This window comes from Chinchilla lanigera, unplaced genomic scaffold (assembly GCF_000276665.1).
Source record: "Chinchilla lanigera isolate Chin_1 unplaced genomic scaffold, ChiLan1.0 scaffold00027, whole genome shotgun sequence".
Lineage (NCBI taxonomy): Eukaryota > Metazoa > Chordata > Mammalia > Rodentia > Chinchillidae > Chinchilla > Chinchilla lanigera.
In genome coordinates, this window is record NW_004955428.1 from 4,225,954 (window position 1) to 4,236,730 (window position 10,777).

The following is a 10,777-nucleotide window of genomic DNA, read 5'->3' on the forward strand; positions in this document are numbered from 1 at the left end:
AGCCTGCAACAGGTGACTTGGGTGAAGAATGTATTGGGTAAAGTCATGGCCAGCTGTGTCGCCAATGCACTGCAAGCAGGCCACATGGACAGGAAGTGCTCATGTAAGGCTAGCGCTGCAGCTGGACATGAGAGATTGGGGCCAATGGTTCCACAGAAAATGGAGTTGAAATTCAGGGCAGAATTCAGACCTTGAGAGTGATGATGATCACTCTTCCAGAAGAAGATGATGTGACTGCGTTTGAATAAGAGTCGATTTTTGTCCATGGATAAATAAAATTGTTGTACATGAAAAAATAAAGCATCCTCTGAAAATAAAAAAAACAGGTTCAGTTAAACCTTTGAGACAAACAACCTAATGCTTCATAATAATTTCTTCCAATAACAGGAGAAGGCTAAAAGTTGGTTATTCTAGAACATTTATTTCTAGGGGGAAACTACTCTAAAACAAAAAGGAAGTTACCACGGATACCTGTAATAACACAGAAGAATCTCAGAATAATCAGGCAGAAAGAAGCGGGCTCTGCCCCCCCAGGGAAGCAGTCACTGAGTGGTCTCGTTTACACAGAACTCTGGGAAACGCAAGCTACTCGCCGGGCAGAGCAAGAAAGCGGGGAGTGCAAGGGGCGGGAGGGGCTGCAGACAGGCAGGAGGAACATTTCGGGGCAACGGGTGTTCTGACTGTGGAGATGAGTCTACAAGTAGGTGCATAAAACAGGGGTACATCTTAAATATGAGTTTATTACGCTTGAAAAGTACTTCTGGTTTTTTTTTGTTTTTTTTTTTTTGTTTTTTTGGTACTGGGAATTGAATTCATGACCTCGTGCTTGCCAGGCAGGTGCTGTGCCACTGAGCTACATCCCCGGCCCGCACTTCTGTTTTTGTGGTGGAGCGAATCAAAGCCACAGCTTTGTGTACGCTACACAAGCTCTGCCTCTGAGCCACAGTCCCAACTTAACTTTGTCCTGCACACCACTGGATGTCAAATCTAAGTAGAAGATTACTATAAAATTTTAAGTTCTGTATGTCTTGATTTATAGACAATATAAGACAACCATGGTGATCAATAGAAAAGCATTTATATTCTTGGATATAAACTATTACAATTAAATGATTACAAACCTTTCATAAGGTAAAATCATAAACAGTATTTTGTTCCTATAGATTGATAAGGGGGAAAAACCTCTAGCTAGACATGCTGGAGAATGGTGGTGCACTTGGAGGCTGAGGCAGGAGGATTGCCATACATTCAAGGAAAGCCCAGTCTATCTACATACTGAGTTCAAGGTCATTCCGAACTACACATTGAGACCCTGTCTCAAAAACCCAAACCAAATCAAACCAAACAAAAACTCTACTAGGGAATATTTAAACTCAGAGCTTAAATAGTGAGATAAAGTCCTATTACCTCATGAAATAACATAAAAGACACAACTCATTGAGAAAACTTAATTTTAATCAACTTCTCTGTTAGATGTAAACCGTGAGACAACATTGGCATTTAGTTGTTGAAACTTTCTAGAGTGTTCAAATGCCCTCATGTAGCCATTCAGGGAACACACGGAAAGCCCTGAGCAATGACATTTCTTTCCCAAGAGTGTGTAACTGCCAGAGTGCGGCTGTCTACACTGCCCCGGAATTACATGCCACACCCAGACAAGCGACTGGGATCCTATGACTACCAGATGCTCAAGGCTTTCCCATGACACATGCACAACAAATTTTTTTTTTTTTGGTCTTTTTGAGACAGGGTCTGGATATGCAGTTTAGGCTAGCCTTGAGCTCACTTTGTAGCCCAAGCTGGTCTCAAACTTGCAACCTCCTGCCTCAGCCTACAGAGTGCTGGGATTACAGGCCTGTGCCACCACACCTGGAACACACAACCAAATTAAATCAACTGCTTGATTCCTGCCCCCAGCTTAGTGCAGCTGAAATAGAGAACTAAATGAAATAGATTCATGCACAATCTTAGGAGTGCTCTGACGGCGAAAGGAAGGAAAGGAAATGTGTGAGCTCCAGCAAGCACCCGGCGCGGTGACGTGGCTGGGAGGCCAAGGGGGTTTCTCTAACAAGAAAGCAGCAGTAAGAGAGCAATGAGGGGAGAGCAAGGTCAGAGAGAGCAGACAGTAGATTCTGTAGTGCGCTGAGAGCGATTTGATTCCACAAGCAATGGAAAGCTTTCAAAGGCTCTTCAGCCAGGCAGTGAAGACATTAGATTTGTTTTCTTGTTTTTTTTTTTTTTTTTTTTCCGGTACCGGGAACTGAACTCACGACCTTGTGCTTGCCAGGCAGGCGCTGTGCCGCTGAGCTAAATCCCAGCCCCAAGACATTAGATTTGTACTTGGGAAGGAATGTTCTAGTTGAAGCATGGGGAACAGATTAAAAGGAGGAAAGATTACAAGCAGGGAGACAAGGAGTTTGTCACTGTAATTTAGGCAAAAGATGACAGTGCTTCTAAAGAAGGACTTTGAACATGGGAATGGGAGAAGTGCTGGATCTAAAAGAAGTTCTGCAGCCGGGCGTGGTGGTGCACGCCTGTAATCCCAGCACTCGGGAGGCTGAGGCAGGAGGATCATTGTGAGTTCAAGACCAGCCTGAGCTACACAGTGAGCTCAAGGCCACCCTGAACTCACAGTGAGACCCTGTCTCAAAAAGACAATAAATAAAATAAAATAAAATAAATAAAAAATAAAAATAGTTTTGCTGACGTAATACATGTAACTTCCTAATGGCTAAACCATGGAAAATCAGGAAGAGGGAGACACCAGAGAAGACTTCCATGTTTCTGACTTGACAGCCAAGACGGTGGTACGCAAACAGCTGCGGAGCAGGTTTTGAGGAGCAATGATAAACGGGGTTTCACCGCCGTCGGGCTGGGGCACTCCCCGCGCCACTGCGGGCAGCGATCTGACCGCGGATGTACCGTGCGCTGTGCCTGGAGACCTGAGTCCTCGGCTCCTGGGACCAAGGACTAAAGGGAGGGCATGCTCGGACCTGCTCAGGAAATGCGCTTGCGCTGAACCTGAGCGTGCAAGGAGGCTGCAGAGAAAACTGCACGCCACAGCGGAGGAAGACCCTGCCTCTCCACCTCAAGCCGGAGGCAGAATGCACGGTCGCGCCTACTGTTATGCATGTGTGCATTTATTCAGACATCCCTGCTGCCACGGAACTTATCCCCTGCCTCTTACTATGGATCTCAGGGCAAGGGTCCTGCGGCTCTCATCTCTGCATTCACACACTGGACGCGGTACCTGGCAGTCTTCAAGAATGCTCCGAAAATAATTAACGATGGGGGCATCTACCCGGTACTTTCTTCCTATGCACAGTATATACAAAGTCTACCCTACCCAGGACGTATTACTACTCACTTCAGTTTAAGTGAACTGCCCCAGAAGCTTCCAGGTTTTAGACCCGGTTCTGTGCGAGTCCGTACTTCATACCTTTATCATACCTTCTGCAAAGAAGTGGGGAATGAAATCTGTCTTGAACCAAAGCAGAAAAAGAGACTGCATCTTATAAAGCATAGATACTAGTTTTTATGCCACAGAGGGTGCAGTACTACAGAGCAAAGTTGTTGGGTTTAGTCTCTTGCACATCATGCCTGAAGGTAGCGCAGGAAATCAACTGCTGCTTGTCACGCACAAGGAAGTCTGGCAGGGAGACGAGACAGTAGCACTTTGCTTTTTGCACAGCAGCCCCGGCAAGGACACAGCCATTACCAATACCCAGGACCTCAGACACCCGTACAGATAACAGAGAGAACGGCAAACACTGCCTGAGACCTTCCGCTATCACTTTTGCTCAAAACAGCTTGGTCAAAACCTTCAGGGCCACACCCAACTTTTCATGTTATACTTGGTCAGTGCTCAGAAGGCAGCACCTTCACTCACCTTCCCCCCTCACCAGACTGTGTACCTGTGTTCCCAGCCTCACAGTGTGCTTTCTCCGTCCTTGTTGCTCGCTTGGCAACTTATTCCACTATGAACTCACCCAAGCCATCCGCCTTTTCTGATGAGGGTGTCTTTCATCTCCTTGAATTTTTTCAAAGACACTGCTTCTTTAGCAGTTCCTTCAAATTCTACTGACCAGAAGGCTCAGAGATGCTAGTGCTATTCTTGTTCTCATGGCATCTTCTAAACCATTTCATTCTCCTTAAAAAACTTTGTTTTGAGACAGTCTCACTATTTAGTGCAGGCTGGCCTTAAACTCGCTTATGCAGCCCAGGCTAGCCTCAAACTCATGGCAATTCTCCTGCCTCAGCCTCCTGAATGTTGGTCCTTTAAAAACTTTTAAGTCCTTCAGAGCTCAATACATCCAATTTCACCCTTCATATCCACTAACCATCAGAGTGCATCTTCATGTTGCTTTGGCCCTAACATTCAGATCTCCCTACCACAGCAGCATTATACTTGGCTCACGCCATTCCTTTAGATGCCCTTTGATCTCATCATTTCTAGACGACAACATCCATGCAGACTGTCTAGTGAGCACCCAAGGCCACTTCCACCTCACTTCCTCATCCACATTCCCCACCGTGATTTTCAGTGACTTCAATACTGTATTCTTAGCTTTTGTTCTGGCTGATACACTGTGTCAACTTGGCCAGTCTAGAGGTTTGGCTAAGTGACTCAGCAGTTCTGCATCTTGGGGTTCATTGTGTCAATTTGAGTTTAGAAGGTTAACTATGTGATTCAGCCAGGAGCCAGGGTGTTTACTTTATATTCCTCCTGAGCCTGTGCAGGAGGGCATGGAGATTGTGTGAGTGCTACAGGCTCCCTGGGTGGGGGCAGCCTGCTTACAATGTAAGGGAGGGAAAGAGGCTGCTTTCGCTGCCATTCCTCACTTTTGCACTTGTTGCTTTGCGTCTTCTGCTGCCATGAATGTTTGCCCTCTGCAATGTGCCACTCTGCCTCAGAGCCAACCAAGTATGGACTGAAACCTCCACAAACTGTGAGCTAAATAAATAAACCTTTCCTCCCTTAATTCTGGGTGCCAGGTATTTTGTCCCAGCAACGAGAGAAAAGTAACCAAGACAGCTTTCCATCCTGATTGTCCCTGGTATGCCTGACCTTCAAGCTCACTAACATCTCCATTCCTCAACTAGGAGAGGCAATACTATAACATATGAGGGGCGCAGAGATCACCAGGCTTGTGTAAAGGCAGCATGGCATGGATTTTACTGTGCCTGGGTGCAGGCAGGCAGAGGTGATAAGACCATTGGCTAAGAACAAAGAGAACTGTGTCCCTTTTATAGGCATGAAAAGAAGGCAGGGACATTAGGCAGGAAGACTTTTTTTTTTTGAGACAGGGTCTCACTATGTAGTGCAGGCTGGCCTTGAATGCACCAGCTAACCCAGGCTAGCCTCGAACTCATGGTGATCCTCCTGCCTCTGCCTCCTGACTGCTGGGATTATAGGTGTGCACCATGGTTTCAGCGGGAAGATTTTAATAAACATCTGCGGTCAAAGTTCTCTGGCAGTCTTGTACTTCAGTGGCCAAAGTCCTTAAAATGTCCAGTGTAAATTTTGGGGTGTCTCCAGATTGCCCCAGGACATGCAAAATTCCTTGTTCTGTCTTATCTCCTTTATGACACCCTGTGCTTGGCGATGACAGCTTCGGTACTGAGCTGAGTTCTCTGCTGAGAGTAGCGCCTCTGCTAGCAAGCAGGTTGGGAGCAGGAGGAGTCATGTCCGACTTGAACCTTACAAATAATTTTTTGCAATTTTTCTTCGTATATGTTTCCAGTACAAACTGATTACATTCATCATAGGGAGAAGGTATATGTATATAACGTGTTTCTTTTACTTCCCCTAAGTCAGGCAATTATTCAGGTCACCAAAAATAATGTTTCATAAAGGAGGAACTTATAAGCGAATGTATGGTTCCAAATTGTGTTTGGAACATCAACGTCAGTGCCCTCTAAAATACTTTTGAGACCACTGTGCAGTTTCCCCATACAAACCAAAATTTGTTGGACAGAATTGTTCGGCATCACTGCAAGCAGGAAAAGAGTTTGAAAAAAAAAGTTTAATGCTAACAAGTAAGAGATGTGGTTATCCCTAAAAACTAAGTGCCACGTCTACCAAACCAAATGGGCTATGCACACGTTCACCGACGTGCTGTGAACACAGCTGGCTTGTGCAACGGCAGCCGGCACGTCAGAGCACTGCCCAGCACCCAGGAAGTAATTAGCAGAGACAACCACAGAATGTGGCAACCTGCCTCTGTCCTCCACCCCCAGGTGGGCCTTTCACTTGCCAGCCTGTTACTAGTGGGGTTTTTTTTGTCTTTTTGAGACAGGGTCTCACTATGCAGTTCAGACTGGCCTTGCGCTCACTTGGTAGCCCAGGCTGGTCTCCAACTCCCAACGATCCTCCTGCCTCAGCCTCCCGAGTGCTGGGATTACAGGCGTGCGCCACCACGCCCAGCCCTGTTACTAGTTTCTTGACTTGGAACCCGGAGTGCAAAGCTGAATATGGCAGTTGTTCTTACAGAGCCATCAAAACTCGATCAAGTGCCCTGCCCTGCTTGTGCAGCGGTACGCCTCACAGGCACTGACAGAGGCCGACTGTGGGAAAAGGCGTTTTGGTAGCTCATGAAAAAATGCAGAGACCAAAATGCTTGAGTAAGGACTTCAGGGTCTTCTCAGAAAAAGGCAGCTTTCCCTGGAGTTTTGGAAGTTTTACAAACAGTATCAAATATTGTATGCAAGCTTCCAGGAAAGAACCTTTTAAAATTTTCAATAGTTTCTCTCTTTTCAAAGACAAGAAAAGCAGCACTGCCTTCCTTGCCAGAGCCAGAAGCACAGGTGAAGATGATCAGCTGCGCAGTGCTCGCCTCTGCAGCTGCAAGCACAGCCTGGGCGTGGGGGAGGCACGGCCTGCCGCCAGCCTTGGGCTGAGGCGGCTGCAGGGGCAGCTGGTCAGCTGGCAGCGTGGCGTGGAGACTGCCGCAGAGCCTGCGACACTTCTGCCTCGGCTTGCACCCTGTGAGGGTGATAGATTCATTCACAATGGCCGGCTAGGAAGGGAGTTCCTGCTGGCTCCTACTAGCATTTGTGACACATCCGTTAATCAGAAGGAAAACTAGAGAGTCAGCTCTTTATACTGAGCTTGTTCATCTGGGAGAGGGAAACGAATGGAGAGCACCATCAAAGGGTACTCCGGTCCATCCATGTTGCTGCCGGGTGGCGATGCGCGCTCACGCCGGCATGCAGCAGTGCCACGGGACAGGGCCGCGCGCTGGCTGAAACGCTGCCGACAGCAAGGTGCTTCCCGTAGGATTCTGAATAGTCAATGCTGGCCTTTCTGCTAATGCAGTAAGTCATCCTCAAGCTGCTTCTTCATTACTCCTGGGTTCTAGTTACTCTCCTTCTGCTTCAGTCTTTTCTTCACTTACTTTTTCATCTTTCTCTTGACTCTTGGCGCCGGAGGGTCTGCTTCCTGAGCTTTTGTCATCTTCAACACGGAGGTGTCGGAACAGAATCCACACCAGGCCGCCGCAAGCTTTTCTTGCTGTGCTGCGCAGGAGGGCTATGGCTTTTCTTGCTGATTTATGCTGCACGCTGCAGTTTTCATCAGTACCACCAAGCAAATGATCTTTAGTTGCCCCTCTGTCCCAGCCTTAGCTCCAGCCATTAAAACAGGTCACACATTCTGGGCTATTTCTGCCCTTTTCGTCCCACCCAGTACTCGCTGATGTTGGCCGTGTATGCAAGCACCGGCACCTGGTGGGGGCAAGCTTGTTCGCGGTCCTTCCTCCCCTGAGCGCACCCTAAATCTCACGCTCTGGCTCGCTCCTCCGCTTTTCCCAGCACAGGCCAAGGCTCTGGGCGGGGGGACACACAGTAAGAGAGGACAGGCCTCTTCCGGTTTGGCCTTGGTCCCACTGCCTTCCACATCTGGCCTAGGTCTCCTAACTGGTCCAGTGATCAGTTCTTCCACAAATTCTTTCCATCACTCTCAACTCCCTTCTTCTGCCCACTGTCCAGTATCCACTCTCCAACACACAACTCTGGATCCATCCTTTAACCTGCCTGGTCCTGGAAACAGTTCCTAAACTACAAAACTTTTATGATTCCAAAGCCACTTTTGTGATTAACAGTGCTCATTACTGCTTTTGTCTTTAATCAGATCTATTTGAAACCATCTCTGCTCTCCTTGAGCCTACAAGCTAACGTTTTACCTACTCCTAATATAGAAATAATCACCTATCACTTTTTATTTATTTATTTATTTTTGTCTTTTTGAGGCAGGGTCTTGCCATGCAGTTCAGGCTGGCCTTGCGCTCACTTTGTAGCTCAGGCTGGTCTCGAACTCACGACGATCCCCCTGCCTCAGCCTCCCAAGTGCTGGGATTAGATGTGCACCATGCCCAGCTGTCACTTTTTAAAAAATGGTACTGATGATTGAACTCAAGGGCACCTACAATGGAGCTATGGCCCCAGCTCTTCTTTGTTTTCAGACAATGCCTTACTAAGTTGCCCAGGTGGGATTTGAACTTGCAATCCCCCATTCAGCCTAAGCGGCTAGGATTACAGGAGTACCCCACTGCACCTGGCTCACCTATTACTTTTTACTTTATAAGAACTGCTGAACACTTAGTATAAATGTCTCCCTTCACAACCACAAATTTATTTATAACCATTCCCTTACTGTAGTTCTTGAGAACAGGTGTCTTGCTAAGACCACTTTTCCTGTCTCCTCTGTGTCCTGGCTCTACTGCTCCAGCAAGCAGAAACACCGAAGTGACACCCAGGACTTGGAGGCAGATTTATTTATGTGAACAAGCACTGATCGGGATCATCCCCAGAGTGAATACCAGGCCCTGACCTCTGGGGGTCTAGCGCTTACATGAGATGAGCAAGCAGCAAGCACAGAGGCGGAATGGCTTGTCAGCTGGGGACTGGTTTACACACTGCACCACAGTGCCCAGCTGTGCCTCACAGTGACCTGCTGTTTCTAAGAGACGGGAGCAACCAGAACTGGAACAGGAACTGTTACCCGGGCAGCTAAGAACTGAAATATATTGGGGGGGGGGGATTTTCTGTTACACGATCAATTTCCTCCTGCTTCTCTCCAAGTTCCTTTTCTTCAAATTACAATCATGCTCAAGTTTCTCAAATATCTGTCCTCTCTTTTTATTTCCTTTTGCTCTTGGCAGCCAGCTCTTCTGTCTACCTTAAAGTTTAGGAAAAGGGTGTTCTTTTGATGTCTCTATCTTCATCTCTCATTCACTGTTCAACCTATTTCCCTGTTTCGATTTCCACTATTCCGTAGAAACCAATTTTGCTAAATTGATAAAATGAGTTGCTAACTGCAAAACCTAAAGAAGATTGGAATTGCAAGGTTACAGTTTGCAACATTTGCCTAATTGTACTGAGTCGCCACTCACTTGTAGGCCTGAAGCGTAACACTGTAGTTAGCGTGCACACAGATGCTTCCACTTTCTTGGTTTCAAATTATACATGACATTTTAGGACAGACTTGGCGGGCATGGTGGCACCCGTCTGTTATCCCAGCACTAAAAAGGCTGAGGCAGCAGGGTCACCACGGGTTTGAGGCCAGCTTAACTACATAGCAAGACCCTGTCAAGGGTCAAATAAGACTTGACTGGCAATCTCTAGCTATGACTGCATCTATAACAGGACAACTGTTAGGCACACACACACTCTGGAGTAATTCTGCAGAGCAATATACTTTGCACAAGAAATCCTGAGATTGTAGGTTCTAACTTCATGGGTTTGGTAAATGATCTCAGGCACTTACCTTCACCATTTTAAAGATCTACTTCCCTCTAGTAAAAGGAATTCCAAATGCCAGAATAACGGTAGTATGAAAAAAACAACAGTTTGAAACATGAAGCAGTGTCAGCATGAAGTATTTTATATATATCAAAATGGATAAACATTTTAAAAATGCATAGTTTAAATAAAACCATTAAAAACACATAGCTAAAAATACTCGTATTTCAATTCTTTTCTTCTAAGAAGTTTAAAAATAGCACAAGGCAAAAAAAAAAAAAAAAAAAATAGCACAAGGCATTTAAATTTGGTAGTAACCCCTAGAAAAATAGTGCAATCCAGGAACAGTGCAGTGTAGCCTGTTTTGAAACTAAGAACCTGACTTATCTTCCTTCTCTAATATTTGCAGTTATGTTACCTTGAACCATCGGCTGTTACGGGAGAGAGAGTGCAGGGGAAGATCGGTACATGGGTTCTCTGACCTGATTTTCTCCTACTCGCTGGCTCTCTTTCAGTGAATCACAGTATCTCTGGGACATGTATCTTCAACTATAGAAAGGACAATATAAAGAAGAACTTGTTTTTGGTCTTTTTGAGACAGGGTCTCACTATGCAGTTCAGGCTGGCCTTCAGCTTGCTTTGTAGCCCAGGCTGGTCTCGAACTTGCAATGATCCTCAGGCTTCAGCCACTCAGTGCTGGGATTACAGATGTGTGCTACCACACCCGGCTCAAAGCAGCACTTTGGAAATCACAAAGTATAACAATGCACTAGGCATCTGAGTCTATTTCTTCTCACAAATTACATTACACAGGGGATGTAGCTTAGCGGCACAGTGCCTGCCTGGTACTCGTAAGGTTCTGAGTTCAACTCCTGGTGCAGACAAAAAAAAAAAAAAAATTCTTCCTTTCTTCTCAGGGTCTTAGGAAAACCTGCATTTAAAAAAATTACATTGGGGCTGGGGATTTAGCTCAGTGGCAAAAGCGCCTGCCTGGCAAGCACAAGGTCGTGAGTTCGGTTCCTGGTACCGGAGAAAA